This window comes from Chiloscyllium punctatum, chromosome 2 (genome assembly GCF_047496795.1).
Source record: "Chiloscyllium punctatum isolate Juve2018m chromosome 2, sChiPun1.3, whole genome shotgun sequence".
In the NCBI taxonomy this organism is placed as follows: domain Eukaryota; kingdom Metazoa; phylum Chordata; class Chondrichthyes; order Orectolobiformes; family Hemiscylliidae; genus Chiloscyllium; species Chiloscyllium punctatum.
This window is the reverse complement of record NC_092740.1, coordinates 154626781-154642876: the sequence shown is the minus strand read 5'-3', so window position 1 is coordinate 154642876 and position 16096 is coordinate 154626781. Positions and strand designations below refer to the sequence as shown.

The following is a 16096-nucleotide window of genomic DNA, read 5'->3' as shown; positions in this document are numbered from 1 at the left end:
TGGAATTTACTGTCACATGTACCGAGGCACAGTGAAAAGCTTTGTCTTGCGAGCAATACAATCACATTGTTAAGTAGCATAGATAAGCAAATAATAGGTAGGTAATAGGTTTTAACTTTGTAACACAATTTTTTTACTTTGCATTAAGGGATGTGGGCCAAGGTAGATATGTGGAGTTTAAGACAACAGATCAGCATTATCTCATTGATTGGTGGAATAGGGTGAATGGCCTAATCCTGATCCTAGATAGTCAAAAATCAGGAGGGTTAAAAATAAGGTTAAAAGGGGGGAAAGAGGAGAGGATGGATTTTTTTTTCACGTCTGTGCTTGTTTTAACCCATATAAAACTTCTGGTATTTTCTGAACAAATGCAGGGTTTGTGGGATTTGATGAAATGATTAGTGTTGTAAGTACAGTAACCAATGAAGTTAGAGTGTGGAGGTGGGATTTCCTGTTGTTGGTGAGTTAGAGAAACTAACCAAATAGAAGGAAGAGGATTGAAGGAAAAGGCAAGTTGATGGCTGTCACTTCACCAATGAGAACAACTCTTTGCCACTCAATTATAGAAAAAAAAGTCCTCAAAAAAAGGTTACAATATATAAAAAAATAATAAATATATAAGTAAAAGCGCCCCCAACTGTTTTCACAAATTCCGATGCCCTGGAGTGAGTCAGTTAATGCAATATTGAAGGGTAAGATCTCCATGTATTTTACAGTTTTAATTTAATTCGCTTTTTTTTAGAAACATGCTAAAACTGTTGCAGTTTTAACCTTTTTTTGCACTTTCTGAGACCGACATGGATTTTCTTTTGGCGGGGTCGGTGCTGGCTTTCTGAAGCTGGCCACTCGCTAACTTGGGGAATGGAGGCTGAGTGCTGCGGCTCGGAGCTCGGGGCTGGGGCCACGGCGGCTCGGAGCTCGGGGCTGGGGCCACGGCGGCTCGGAGCTCGGGGCTGGGGCCACGGCGGCTCGGAGCTGGGGCCACGGCGGCTCGGGGCTCGGGGCTGGGGCCACGGCGGCTCGGAGCTCGGGGCTGGGGCCACGGCGGCTCGGAGCTCGGGGCTGGGGCCACGGCGGCTCGGAGCTCGGGGCTGGGGCTCGGGCCGTGCCTCCCTCTCCCCCCCGCTCTCCCCGCGGTAGGAGCCGCGCTTTTCTCCGGTTCTGTTTCCGCCCCGGGGCCGGGGCCGGGGCCTGACGCGTGGCCGCTCCCTCTCTCTCTGCCGCAGGTGAGTGGATCCTGTCGGCGGCCCCGGCCCCGGCCCCGGGCCCGGGGACTCTCTGTGTTTCGGGCGGGTCTCTGATCGCTCTCTCTCCCGGGAGCGGGGACGGCTCCGTGTTCAGGGAAGGTTCCCGCCCGAGGCCTGCTCCCGCCTCAGTGAGTGACAGGCCCCGGTACTCGCACCGCAACCCCCCCCCCCCCCCCCCCCACACACACACACCCCCCCCCACACACACACCCCCCAAACACCCCCCCCACCCCCCCACCCCCCCCCACACACCCCCCCCACCCCCCCCCACACACCCCCACCCCCACACACCCCCCCACACCCCCCCCCCACACCCCCCCCCACACACACACACACACACCCCCCACACACACACACACCCCCAAACACCCCCCCACCCCCCACACACACCCCCCCCCACACACCCCCCCCCCCACACACACACACCCCCCCCCACACACACACACCCCCCCCACACACACACACACACCCCCACACCCCCCAAACACCCCCCCCCACCCCCCACACACACCCCCCCCCACACCCCCCCCACACCCCCCCCACCCCCCACACACACCCCCCCCACACACACCCCCCCCCACACACACCCCCCCCACACACACACCCCCCCCCCACACACACACACCCCCCAAACACCCCCCCCCACACACACCCCCCACACACACCCCCCCCACACACACACCCCCCCCCACACACACACCCACACACACCCCCCCAAACACCCCCCCCCACACACACCCACACTCACACAACCACATCCACACCCCCCCCCACACACACCCCCCCCCACACACACCCCCCCCCACACACACCCCCCCCACACACACCCCCCCCCACACACACCCCCCCCCACACACACCCCTCCCCCACACCCCCCCCACACCCCCCCCCACACCCGCACACACACCCCCCCCACCCCCACCCCCACACTCCCCCCACACCCCCCCCCCCACACACCCCCCACACACCCCCCCCCCACACACCCCCCCCCACACACCCCCCCCCCCCACACCCCCCCCCCACACCCCCCCCCCACACACCCCCCCCCACACACACCCCCCACACACCCCCCCCCACACACACCCCCCCCACACACCCCCCCCCCACACACCCCCCCAAACACCACCCCCCCACACACACCAACACACCCCACACACACCAACACACCCCAAACACCACCCCACCCCCACACACCCCCCCCCACACACCCCCCCCACACACCCCCCCCCCACCACACCCCCCCCCCCCACACACCCCCCCTCCACACACTCCCCCCCCCACACCCCCCCCCCCGCCACCTCCCCCCCCCACACCCCCCCCCGCCACCCCCCCCCCCCACACCCCCCCCCTCCCACACCCCCCCACCACACCCCCCCCTCCCACACCCCCCCACCACACCCCCCCCCCCCACACCCCCCCCCCCACACCCCCCCCACTACACCCCCCCCCACACACCCCCCCCACCCCCCCCCACACACCCCCCCCACACACCCCCCCCCACACACCCCCCCCCACACACCCCCCCCCACACACCCCCCCCCACACACCCCCCCCCACACACCCCCCCCCACACACCCCCCCCCACACACCCCCCCCCACACACCCCCCCCACACACCCCCCCCCACACACCCCCCCCCCACACACCCCCCCCCACACACCCCCCCCCCACACACACCCCCCCCCCCACACACACACCCCCACACACCCCCCCAAACACCACCCCCCCACACACACACCAACACACCCCACACACACACACCCCAAACACCACCCCCACACACACACACCCCCCCCAAACACCACACGCACACACCCCCACACCACCCCCACCCCCACACACCCCCACACCCACACCCACCCCCCCCAAACACCACCCCCCCCCACACACACACACACACACCCCAAACACCACACGCACACACCCCCACACACCCCCACCCCCACACCCCCCCCACACACACACACCCCCCAAACACCACACACCCCCACACACACACCCACACACCCACACACACACACACACCCCTACCCCCTCACCCCCTCACCCTCCCCTACCCCCTCACCGCTCCCAGCCCCCTCACCGCTCCCCCCGCCCCCTCACAACTACCACCCCACACACCCCTCACAACCTCAACCCCCTCATCCATTCCCCCCCACAATCTCCCCCCCACCCCCCTCACAGCCACCCCCCCAACCTCCCCGCCATAACATCCACCAACCGCCACAACACCCTCCACCGCCACAACACCCCTCCCACCACAACCTCACCCCACAACCTCACCCCCTCTCAGCCCCACAACCTCACCTCCCCAGCCCCACAACCTCACACCCCCAACAACCCCCTCCCCCACAACCTCACCCCCCCTCCCCCACAACCTTACCCCCCCTCCCCCACAACCTTCCCCTCACCACCCACCCCCACAACCTTCCCCTCACCACCCACCCCCACAACCTTCCCCTCACCACCCACCCCCACAACCTTCCCCTCACCACCCACCCCCACAACCTTCCCCTCACCACCCACCCCCACAACGTTCCCCTCACCACCCACCCCCACAACCTTCCCCTCACCACCCACCCCCACAACCTTCCCCTCACCACCCACCCCCATAACCTTCCCCTCACCACCCACCCCCATAACCTTCCCCTCCTCCCCCACAACCTTCACCTCCCACCCTCACAACCTCCCACACCACAACCTCACTCCCCCTTCCCTCCACGACATCCCTACCCCACCCCCCTATCCCCACAGCCTCACCCCCCCTTCCCCCACAGCGTCAACCTCAACCCCATCCCCATGTCCCCCCAGCAACGTCACCCCCCACAATCCCACCCCACCCCACACAACCTCACCCCCACAGACTAACCTCTACCCCTCCCAGTCTCCCCCCTCCCAGTCTCCCCCCTCCCAGTCTACCCCCCTCCCAGTCTACCCCCCTCCCTCCTCCAGTCTCCCCCCCCCCACTTCCCCCAGTCTCTATTCCCCCCCCCAACTCCCCCCCCCAACTCCCCCCCCGTCTCTCCCCCCCCGTCTCTATTCCCCCCCCAACTCCCACCCGTCTCCCCCCGTCTTCCCCCCCCCCAACTCCCCCCCGTCTCTCCCCCCGTCTTCCCCCCCCCCAACTCCCCCCCCGTCTCTCCCCCCCCCCCCAACCCCCACCCCAACTCCCCCCCCCACTCCCCCCCCCCCACTCCCCCCCCCCCCACTCCCCCCCCCCCACTCCCCCCCCCACTCCCCCCCCCCACTCCCCCCCCCCACTCCCCCCCCCCACTCCCCCCCCCTCAATCACCCCACTCCCCCCAGTCTCCCCGCCCCCCCCAGTCCCCCCTCCTCCCCCCCAGTCTTCCCCCCCCAGTCCCCCCCCCCAGTCCCCCCTCCTCCCCCCCAGTCTCCACTCCTACCCCCCCCAGTCTCCCCTCCTCCCCCCCCCAGTCTCCCCTCCTCCACCCCCCCAGTCTCCCCTCCCCCCCCAAGTCTCCCCTCTCCCCTCCCCCCCCCCAGTCTCCTCCCCCCCCCCCAGTCTTCCCTCCCCCCCAGTGCCCCCCCACCCCCAGTCTCTCTCCCCACCCCCCCCCAAGTTCTCTTCTCCCCCCCCCTTCCAGTCTCCACCTGCCCCCCCCCACTCCCTTCACTGTCTTCTCCCCCCCCGTCTTCTCCCCCCCCCGTCTTCTCCCCCCCCCGTCTTCTCCCCCCCCCCGTCTTCTCCCCCCCCCGTCTTCTCCCCCCCCCCGTCTTCTCCCCCCCCCCCGTCTTCTCCCCCCCCCCCCGTCTTCTCCCCCCCCCCCCGTCTTCTCCCCCCCCCCCGTCTTCTCCCCCCTCCCCGTCTTCTCCCCCCTCCCCGTCTTCTCCCCCCTCCCCGTCTTCTCCCCCCTCCCCGTCTTCTCCCCCCTCCCCGTCTTCTCCCCCCTCCCCGTCTTCTCCCCCCTCCCCGTCTTCTCCCCCCTCCCCGTCTTCTCCCCCCTCCCCGTCTTCTCCCCCCTCCCCGTCTTCTCCCCCCTCCCCGTCTTCTCCCCCCTCCCCGTCTTCTCCCCCCTCCCCGTCTTCTCCCCCCTCCCCGTCTTCTCCCCCCTCCCCGTCTTCTCCCCCCTCCCCGTCTTCTCCCCCCTCCCCGTCTTCTCCCCCCTCCCCGTCTTCTCCCCCCTCCCCGTCTTCTCCCCCCTCCCCGTCTTCTCCCCCCTCCCCGTCTTCTCCCCCCTCCCCGTCTTCTCCCCCCTCCCCGTCTTCTCCCCCCTCCCCGTCTTCTCCCCCCTCCCCGTCTTCTCCCCCCTCCCCGTCTTCTCCCCCCTCCCCGTCTTCTCCCCCCTCCCCGTCTTCTCCCCCCTCCCCGTCTTCTCCCCCCTCCCCGTCTTCTCCCCCCTCCCCGTCTTCTCCCCCCTCCCCGTCTTCTCCCCCCTCCCCGTCTTCTCCCCCCTCCCCGTCTTCTCCCCCCTCCCCGTCTTCTCCCCCCTCCCCGTCTTCTCCCCCCTCCCCGTCTTCTCCCCCCTCCCCGTCTTCTCCCCCCTCCCCGTCTTCTCCCCCCTCCCCGTCTTCTCCCCCCTCCCCGTCTTCTCCCCCCTCCCCGTCTTCTCCCCCCTCCCCGTCTTCTCCCCCCTCCCCGTCTTCTCCCCCCTCCCCGTCTTCTCCCCCCTCCCCGTCTTCTCCCCCCTCCCCGTCTTCTCCCCCCTCCCCGTCTTCTCCCCCCTCCCCGTCTTCTCCCCCCTCCCCGTCTTCTCCCCCCTCCCCGTCTTCTCCCCCCTCCCCGTCTTCTCCCCCCTCCCCGTCTTCTCCCCCCTCCCCGTCTTCTCCCCCCTCCCCGTCTTCTCCCCCCTCCCCGTCTTCTCCCCCCTCCCCGTCTTCTCCCCCCTCCCCGTCTTCTCCCCCCTCCCCGTCTTCTCCCCCCTCCCCGTCTTCTCCCCCCTCCCCGTCTTCTCCCCCCTCCCCGTCTTCTCCCCCCTCCCCGTCTTCTCCCCCCTCCCCGTCTTCTCCCCCCTCCCCGTCTTCTCCCCCCTCCCCGTCTTCTCCCCCCTCCCCGTCTTCTCCCCCCTCCCCGTCTTCTCCCCCCTCCCCGTCTTCTCCCCCCTCCCCGTCTTCTCCCCCCTCCCCGTCTTCTCCCCCCTCCCCGTCTTCTCCCCCCTCCCCGTCTTCTCCCCCCTCCCCGTCTTCTCCCCCCTCCCCGTCTTCTCCCCCCTCCCCGTCTTCTCCCCCCTCCCCGTCTTCTCCCCCCTCCCCGTCTTCTCCCCCCTCCCCGTCTTCTCCCCCCTCCCCGTCTTCTCCCCCCTCCCCGTCTTCTCCCCCCTCCCCGTCTTCTCCCCCCTCCCCGTCTTCTCCCCCCTCCCCGTCTTCTCCCCCCTCCCCGTCTTCTCCCCCCTCCCCGTCTTCTCCCCCCTCCCCGTCTTCTCCCCCCTCCCCGTCTTCTCCCCCCTCCCCGTCTTCTCCCCCCTCCCCGTCTTCTCCCCCCTCCCCGTCTTCTCCCCCCTCCCCGTCTTCTCCCCCCTCCCCGTCTTCTCCCCCCTCCCCGTCTTCTCCCCCCTCCCCGTCTTCTCCCCCCTCCCCGTCTTCTCCCCCCTCCCCGTCTTCTCCCCCCTCCCCGTCTTCTCCCCCCTCCCCGTCTTCTCCCCCCTCCCCGTCTTCTCCCCCCTCCCCGTCTTCTCCCCCCTCCCCGTCTTCTCCCCCCTCCCCGTCTTCTCCCCCCTCCCCGTCTTCTCCCCCCTCCCCGTCTTCTCCCCCCTCCCCGTCTTCTCCCCCCTCCCCGTCTTCTCCCCCCTCCCCGTCTTCTCCCCCCTCCCCGTCTTCTCCCCCCTCCCCGTCTTCTCCCCCCTCCCCGTCTTCTCCCCCCTCCCCGTCTTCTCCCCCCTCCCCGTCTTCTCCCCCCTCCCCGTCTTCTCCCCCCTCCCCGTCTTCTCCCCCCTCCCCGTCTTCTCCCCCCTCCCCGTCTTCTCCCCCCTCCCCGTCTTCTCCCCCCTCCCCGTCTTCTCCCCCCTCCCCGTCTTCTCCCCCCTCCCCGTCTTCTCCCCCCTCCCCGTCTTCTCCCCCCTCCCCGTCTTCTCCCCCCTCCCCGTCTTCTCCCCCCTCCCCGTCTTCTCCCCCCTCCCCGTCTTCTCCCCCCTCCCCGTCTTCTCCCCCCTCCCCGTCTTCTCCCCCCTCCCCGTCTTCTCCCCCCTCCCCGTCTTCTCCCCCCTCCCCGTCTTCTCCCCCCTCCCCGTCTTCTCCCCCCTCCCCGTCTTCTCCCCCCTCCCCGTCTTCTCCCCCCTCCCCGTCTTCTCCCCCCTCCCCGTCTTCTCCCCCCTCCCCGTCTTCTCCCCCCTCCCCGTCTTCTCCCCCCTCCCCGTCTTCTCCCCCCTCCCCGTCTTCTCCCCCCTCCCCGTCTTCTCCCCCCTCCCCGTCTTCTCCCCCCTCCCCGTCTTCTCCCCCCTCCCCGTCTTCTCCCCCCTCCCCGTCTTCTCCCCCCTCCCCGTCTTCTCCCCCCTCCCCGTCTTCTCCCCCCTCCCCGTCTTCTCCCCCCTCCCCGTCTTCTCCCCCCTCCCCGTCTTCTCCCCCCTCCCCGTCTTCTCCCCCCTCCCCGTCTTCTCCCCCCTCCCCGTCTTCTCCCCCCTCCCCGTCTTCTCCCCCCTCCCCGTCTTCTCCCCCCTCCCCGTCTTCTCCCCCCTCCCCGTCTTCTCCCCCCTCCCCGTCTTCTCCCCCCTCCCCGTCTTCTCCCCCCTCCCCGTCTTCTCCCCCCTCCCCGTCTTCTCCCCCCTCCCCGTCTTCTCCCCCCTCCCCGTCTTCTCCCCCCTCCCCGTCTTCTCCCCCCTCCCCGTCTTCTCCCCCCTCCCCGTCTTCTCCCCCCTCCCCGTCTTCTCCCCCCTCCCCGTCTTCTCCCCCCTCCCCGTCTTCTCCCCCCTCCCCGTCTTCTCCCCCCTCCCCGTCTTCTCCCCCCTCCCCGTCTTCTCCCCCCTCCCCGTCTTCTCCCCCCTCCCCGTCTTCTCCCCCCTCCCCGTCTTCTCCCCCCTCCCCGTCTTCTCCCCCCTCCCCGTCTTCTCCCCCCTCCCCGTCTTCTCCCCCCTCCCCGTCTTCTCCCCCCTCCCCGTCTTCTCCCCCCTCCCCGTCTTCTCCCCCCTCCCCGTCTTCTCCCCCCTCCCCGTCTTCTCCCCCCTCCCCGTCTTCTCCCCCCTCCCCGTCTTCTCCCCCCTCCCCGTCTTCTCCCCCCTCCCCGTCTTCTCCCCCCTCCCCGTCTTCTCCCCCCTCCCCGTCTTCTCCCCCCTCCCCGTCTTCTCCCCCCTCCCCGTCTTCTCCCCCCTCCCCGTCTTCTCCCCCCTCCCCGTCTTCTCCCCCCTCCCCGTCTTCTCCCCCCTCCCCGTCTTCTCCCCCCTCCCCGTCTTCTCCCCCCTCCCCGTCTTCTCCCCCCTCCCCGTCTTCTCCCCCCTCCCCGTCTTCTCCCCCCTCCCCGTCTTCTCCCCCCTCCCCGTCTTCTCCCCCCTCCCCGTCTTCTCCCCCCTCCCCGTCTTCTCCCCCCTCCCCGTCTTCTCCCCCCTCCCCGTCTTCTCCCCCCTCCCCGTCTTCTCCCCCCTCCCCGTCTTCTCCCCCCTCCCCGTCTTCTCCCCCCTCCCCGTCTTCTCCCCCCTCCCCGTCTTCTCCCCCCTCCCCGTCTTCTCCCCCCTCCCCGTCTTCTCCCCCCTCCCCGTCTTCTCCCCCCTCCCCGTCTTCTCCCCCCTCCCCGTCTTCTCCCCCCTCCCCGTCTTCTCCCCCCTCCCCGTCTTCTCCCCCCTCCCCGTCTTCTCCCCCCTCCCCGTCTTCTCCCCCCTCCCCGTCTTCTCCCCCCTCCCCGTCTTCTCCCCCCTCCCCGTCTTCTCCCCCCTCCCCGTCTTCTCCCCCCTCCCCGTCTTCTCCCCCCTCCCCGTCTTCTCCCCCCTCCCCGTCTTCTCCCCCCTCCCCGTCTTCTCCCCCCTCCCCGTCTTCTCCCCCCTCCCCGTCTTCTCCCCCCTCCCCGTCTTCTCTCCCCCCCCCTCCCCGTCTTCTCTCCCCCCGTCTTCTCTCCCCCCGTCTTCTCCCCCCCCGTTTTCCCCCCCCCATCCCAGTCTTCCCCCCCCCCCAGTCTTCCCCCCCCACCCCAGTCTTCCCCCCCCACCCCAGTCTTCCCCCCCCACCCCAGTCTTCCCCCCCCCACTCCTCCCAGTCTTCACCCCCCCACACCCCCAGTCTTCCCCCCCCCCCACTCCCCCCAGTCTTCCCCCCCCCCCACTCCCCCCAGTCTTCCCCCCCCCCCCACTCCCCCCAGTCTTCCCCCCCCCACTCCCCCCAGTTTTTCCCCTCCCCCACTCCCCCCCGTCTTTCACCCCCACTCCCCCCCCCGTCTTCCCCCCCCACTCCCCCCCCCGTCTTCCCCCCCCCACTCCCCCCCCCCGTCTTCCCCCCCCCACTCCCCCCCCGTCTTCCCCCCCCCACTCCCCCCCCGTCTTCCCCCCCCCACTCCCCCCCCGTCTTCCCCCCCCCACTCCCCCCCCGTCTTCCCCCCCCCACTCCCCCCCCGTCTTCCCCCCCCCACTCCCCCCCGTCTTCCCCCCCCCCCACTCCACCCCACTCCCCCCCCACTCCCCTCCGCCTTCTTCCCCCTCCCACTCCCCTCCGCCTTCTTCCCCCCCCCACTCCCCTCCGCCGCCTTCCCCCCCCCACTCCCCTCCGCCGCCTTCCCCCCCCACTCCCCTCCGCCGCCTTCCCCCCCCACTCCCCTCCGCCGCCTTCCCCCCCCACTCCCGTCAGTCTCCCCCTCCCCCCCCCACTCCCGTCAGTGTCCCCCCCACTCCCGTCAGTCTCCCCCCCCCCCACTCCCGTCAGTCTCCCCCTCCCCCCCCCTCCCGTCAGTCTCCCTCCCCCCCCCCTCCCGTCAGTCTCCCTCCCCCCCCCTCCCGTCAGTCTCCCTCCCCCCCCCCTCCCGTCAGTCTCCCCCTCCCCCCCCTCCCGTCAGTCTCCCCCTCCCCCCCCTCCCGTCAGTCTCCCCCTCCCCCCCCTCCCGTCAGTCTCCCCCTCCCCCCCCCTCCCGTCAGTCTCCCCCTCCCCCCCCCTCCCGTCAGTCTCCCCCTCCCCCCCCCTCCCGTCAGTCTCCCCCTCCCCCCCCCTCCCGTCAGTCTCCCCCTCCCCCCCCCCTCCCGTCAGTCTCCCCCTCCCCCCCCCTCCCGTCAATCTCCCCCTCCCCCCCTCCCGTCAATCTCCCCCTCCCCCCCCCCGTCAGTCTCCCCCACCCCCCTCCCGTCAGTCTCCCCCACCCCCCTCCCGTCAGTCTCCCCCACCCCCCACTTCCGTCAGTCTCCCCCACCCCCCACTTCCGTCAGTCTCCCCCCCCCCCCCACTCCCCCCCCCCACTCCCCCCCCCCACTCCCCCCCCCACTCCTCCCCCCCCCCCACTCCCCCCCCCCCCACTCCCCCCCCCCCCACTCCCCCCCCCCACTCCCCCCCCCCCCCCCACTCCCCCCCCCCCACTCCCCCCCCCACTCCCGTCAGTCTCCCCCTCCCACCCCCCCCACCCCCCCCACCCCCCACTCCCCACTCCCCACTCCCGACTCCCGACTCCCGACTCCCGTCAGTCTCCCCCTCCCGTCAGTCTCCCCCTCCCCATTCCTCTCATCCACACACACCCTCATCCCCCCCGTCTCACCACCTCACTCCCTGCAGCCTCACCCTCACACTACCCCGCCTCACCTTCATGCCCCAGCTTCGCCGTCTCACCCTCGAGCGCCTCCCCTCCTCCCTGTGTGTGTCTGTCTGTCTGTGTGTCTGTCTCTCTCTCCCCGTCATGGTTAGGCCTGTCCAGGGAACAGTTGCTTCCCTGAGATTGGAGTTTAAAGTAGCAGCTGGGCCTGAGCTCCCATTCTTGGCACCTGCTACTGACTTTCTGGCTCATTCAAGCAGTATTTCTCCCCATCTTCCAGATCCCTCCTCCCTTTTGAGACTGTTTTGTGCTGTTCTTTCTGTGGGGTCTGCTCAAAGGGAAACCTGAGTCTAATTGCAAAATATCTATAAATGTACAAAAGATCAAATGCTGTTAATCAGGTGAGCAGTATTTTTGACAGTGACATTTTGGGTTTGAAGAATATAATGTAAGGAAAAGTCATTGTAAAGTTCTGCTGAGCATGTTGGTGTGCCGTATAAAATCTTTTGCTGCAACACAGACTAAATGACATGGTGGGGGTGGGGGTGGGGGTGGGGTGGGGTGGGGAGGAATGGATGAAGCAGATGGAAGAATAACTTTACCTGCATCACTTATTGTTCAGTGATACTGCTGTTTTGTTTTACACTTGCATATAATCCATATTTGTGAAAGTGAATTTCATAAACATTTATATTCACGTTCAATATCCGTGCTAAGTACGATAAAAATCTGGCAGTGAGTTTACATTTCAATTTTCAGTGGTGATGGTCATAAATCATGGGAGTCTCTTTTCTATGGCTCATACTTAGCAGTTGCATTTGGTTCATCAATTGTGTATACTACTGATGAATCTGTGGTGAGAAGGACGATAATGTAATCTCATTCTGTGAAATATACTATGGTGCTTGACAGTCAATGAATTAATTCTTTCTAACGAAGTACAATATTGAATGCTGCAATGCTGCAGCTGGTAACCTGCCTTAGCATTGTTTTTCTCTTGATTTTTATTATTTATTCATCCTGCATTCCTGCTTTTTGTCCTGTGGGCCAATTATGTGCATACCAGGAGCCTTGGAGATCAGATGTAAAGTTTAATTTTGTGTTCCAATTAATTTGCATATCTTAAATTGCTGATGTAAATGGATCTCGTCCTTCTCGTTGAGGATTTATCCACCAACAAGCTAATATTGCTAAGATTGACATTTTCAAAATCTTCCGGTGCCACAAAGTAAAAATGGGAGAAATCAGGAGAGTATATAGGAAATGTGAGTACTTAAGTGGCTTCATCCTTATTGGCTAGAATGCTCAGCTTGGCGGTTGGAAGCGCCCTACTATTTTATTAAAAATGTTAGTTTTATTATGTGCGGAGGCTGCAATTCAGTAGAGAGAGAGAAGGTTGAATTTTGCATATTTCAGTCAGCATACTTTTGATTATTACAATTGGGTCTGATCTGCCATTAATTTTTAAATATTGCAGATCTTGCCAGTATGGGGCTGTAACCTTCATTTTCAGTAGCTGTCACAAATGGAGAGTAGGACTTGTATAAAATGATGACATATCCCTCCTCATAAAATGGCTATTATGTCTGAATATCAGGTTGCAGAGAAAATCTTACAAAAAGGGAATTGCAAACAATGCTATTGTGTAGAAACAAGTTAACAAATCTTTGCAGCTAACAGACAGAATTCTGATGGTGCCTTTCAGATTTTTCTGATTGTAATATTTTGATTTTTGTCATTTTATATAAGTTCCACTGTAAGAAGCTTACTGTGCTCAAGAGGTTTATATATGATTGTGTGCCCACTGGTCTATTGGACCAGTTTAATTCTATCTATAACTTACTGCAATGTTATCTTTGCTATTTTTCAAAAGAAATTAGATTTAAAGTAATAACACAGAGACAACCTGGAGTCTGTTCCAGGATTTCCTCCAGCAGTTTGATCAGTTTCAAACCAATTTAGTGGTAAAAATTTATTCAAACTTCGATGTTATTCTAGCTACTGTATCCTGCTGTTCAGGACAATTATAACATTTCATCTGCAGTACGATGAGACAAAAAATGAAAAACTGTACACCAAGAACTAAAGATAGTTAAACAACTTTGGGAATTTCTTAGGTAATATGCCATCTGAGGTTGATAAATCTGTGCTGCATTCTAATGCTTCAAGAAAGTGTGTAAAGCAAGGCTTCCAAGCCTTTTCATGCTATGATTTTGTTTTGAAGCTTGACAGTTGTTATGATTCTGTGGTAGCTGTATAAAACATTGGTTATGGCGCAGCTAAAAGTATTGTTTGCAGTTCCGGCTTCCATGTTATGGAAGAAATGTGGAAAGGATGCAGAAGAGACTTACCAGGATGTTGCCTGGACTGGCGAGTTTTGGTTATGAAGGAAGATTTGGATGTACTAGGGTAGAGAAAGGACATGTTTGAGATGTGTAAAATTATGAAAGGGACAGACAGGGTGGATGGGGGGGAACATTTTCGCTTGATGGAGCAATCAATGACCAGTGGCATGAATTTAAGGTGAGGGATAGGAGGTCTGGAGGGGCTGCAAGGAAAGAAAAATCACCCAGAGTATGGCAGGAATTTTGAACTCATTGCCTGTAATGGTATTAGAAGCAGAAATCCTCATTTTTTAAGAAATATTTAGTTGTGCCCCTGCGATGCTAAGATATTCAAGGCTAAATGCTGAAAAATGAGATTAGAATCATCAGGATTTTTTTGTCTTTGACCAATGGAAACTGGACAGGTCGAAGGGTCTTTTTCTGTGCTTTGGACCTCAACAACTCTACAACTATGATGAAGAGCTGAAAGTAGGGTTGGGAGACTGTTCGTCCCAGTTTAGAAACCTTTTCCTAAAAGCGTTTTTTTTGTGTTACTTGAACAATTGTTTCAGTAATATTTCACCTTGGCTTTAAAGCAAAACGGTAGCTTATTCTCACTCTGATTTTGCAGCATTGTGCCGAGGTGAGTCGTAGTTACAATCAGTTCTAAAGAAAGATCACTGGACATGAAATGTTTAACTGTGCTTTCTCTCCACAGATGTTGCTAGACCTGCTGAGTTTCTCCAGCAATTAGATTTATGAGATGTACAGCACGGAAACAGACCCTTTGGTCCAACCTGTCCATGCTGACCAGATATCCCAACCCAATCTCGTCCCACCTGCCAGCACCCAGCCCATATCCCTCCAAACCCTTCCTATTCATATACCCATCCAGATACCTTTTAAATGTTGCAATTGTACCAGCCTCCACCACTTCCTCTGGCAACTCATCCTGTACACGTACCACCCTCTATGTGAAAAAGTTGCCCCCTAGGTCTCTTTTATATCTTTCCCCTCTCACCCTAAACCTATGCCCTCCCCCACCCCAGGGAAAAGACTTTGCCTATTTACCCTATCCATGCCCCTCATGATTTTATAAACCTCTATGAGGTCACCCCTCAGCCTCCAACGCTCCAGGGAAAACAGCCCTAGCCTATTCAACCTCTCCCAATGCCTCAAATCGTCCAACCCTGGCAATGTTCTTGTAAATCTTTTCTGAACCCTTTCAAGTTTCACAACATTGTTTCCAATAGGAAGGAGACCAGAATTGCACACAATATTCCAACGGTGGCCTAACCAGTGTGAGGGCCTACACCTTTCTTTCTTGCCATTCTTCACTGAGGACACCTGGAAAATTATTACATGTATTTGGCAAAACATTTTATACAATCTATGTTAATCATTTTATACTGGGAATTACAGCAGGTGTAAAATCTATCTTTCTTTTATTATAAATGCCTTTGGTACGGTACTGACTGTGTGCCAACGCCTTTCCTCCATCACTTAGCTCTTTGAACTGTCCACACTCAAGAAACCTGATACCATCCAGGACAAAGCAGCATGTTGATTGGCACCACATCCACAAGCATCCATACTCTCCTTCACCACTACTCAGCAGTAGCAGTGTGTGTACAATCTACAAGATACACTACAAAAATTTACCAAAGATCCTCAGGTAGCACTTTCCAAACTGACAACCACTTCCCTCTAGAAGGACAAAGGCAGCAGATAGATGGGCATGCCACCTTCTTCAAGTTCCTCTCCAAGCCACTCCTTCTGACTGGAAATATATCGCCATTTCTTCACTGTCGCTGGGTCAGAATCCTGGAAATCCCTCTCTAAGGGCATTGTAGGTCAACCCACAGTAGGTGGACTGCAGCAGTTCAAGAAGGCAGCTCAGTGCCATCTTCTCATGGGCAACTAGGGACGGGCAATAAATGCTGGTCAGATAGTGATGCCCGCATCTCACAAATGAATTTAAAAATACTTGGTTCTACTGTTGCTGGTTTGATATTAGTTAGAAGATTGATGGCTTCTCTTTCCACCTGTGTATATTTACCTACAAAGTATCCCTAGGAGCCATCTTTGATCCTCCATTTTTCTTTATTTATAGGGAGAGTCATGATGACATTATTAATTGCCAAGTATTCAGCTTCCATCTGTGTTCACATGATACCCAACTTCACCTTCCCACCAGCTTTTACAAACTCCTTTTGGAGAAGCAAACAAACATATGATAATATGTAGTTTTAGGAGAGTCTACATTTTCTTCTACATTAATAGAGGAAAAGAATAAACACACCTCTTCCCATTGACTATTTGGCCATTGTCTGATGGTGAATCAGAGTGCATCTGCTTTCTGTTCAACTCCATGTCAGTTCTATCATATATAGTGTCGACTGTGATCTCTTACATTGCTGCTAAAGTCACATTACATGCCTTTTGTCAACTTCAATGTTGATTACTACTCTGATCTTGCTGGTCTGCTTCGTAAACTTAAAATTGCCAAAAACTCTGCAGTTATCCTGCTTGCTTGTTATTAAGCCTTACTGACCAACATTACTTCAAGTTTCTGTGCCTTGATTATTAAATACTTGTACTTGTCTTCGTTTACTTTCATCCCTTATTTTGTACTGTGCTTATTGTTTCAAAAATTGCTTGCTGTATTGGTCCTGCTGTCACATTTGCTCTTTCAGCCTTTCATTTATTTTACCTAAGATCTCTTGAAAATGTACATTTGCAACCAAATAATTATAAATACTGGTTCTACTCTTGCTGGTTTGATATTAGTTAGAAGATTGATGGCTTCTCTTTCCACCTGTGTATATTTACCTACAAAGTATCCCTAGGAGCCATCTTTGATCCTCCATTTTTCTTTATTTATAGGGAGAGTCATGATGACATTATTAATTGCCAAGTATT

The 16096-nt window shown here is 60.5% G+C and overlaps 1 protein-coding gene across 6 annotated transcripts in view; it reads left to right on the top strand.

Moving 5' to 3' along the window:
• The first annotated feature begins 498 nt into the window (after positions 1 to 498).
• The window catches only part of smarca2 (SWI/SNF related BAF chromatin remodeling complex subunit ATPase 2), a 133943-nt gene continuing 118345 nt past the window's right edge, over positions 499 to 16096 (top strand). For 3 of the 6 annotated variants that reach the window (XM_072590682.1, XM_072590672.1, XM_072590636.1), the window contains exon 1: positions 500 to 692. The gene's annotated coding sequence lies outside the window, so the exon portion shown is untranslated. Of the gene's footprint in view, positions 693 to 1068; positions 1227 to 11233; positions 11252 to 16096 lie in introns of those variants that run through there. The other 3 variants (XM_072590663.1, XM_072590646.1, XM_072590656.1) reach the window with 3 other exon arrangements.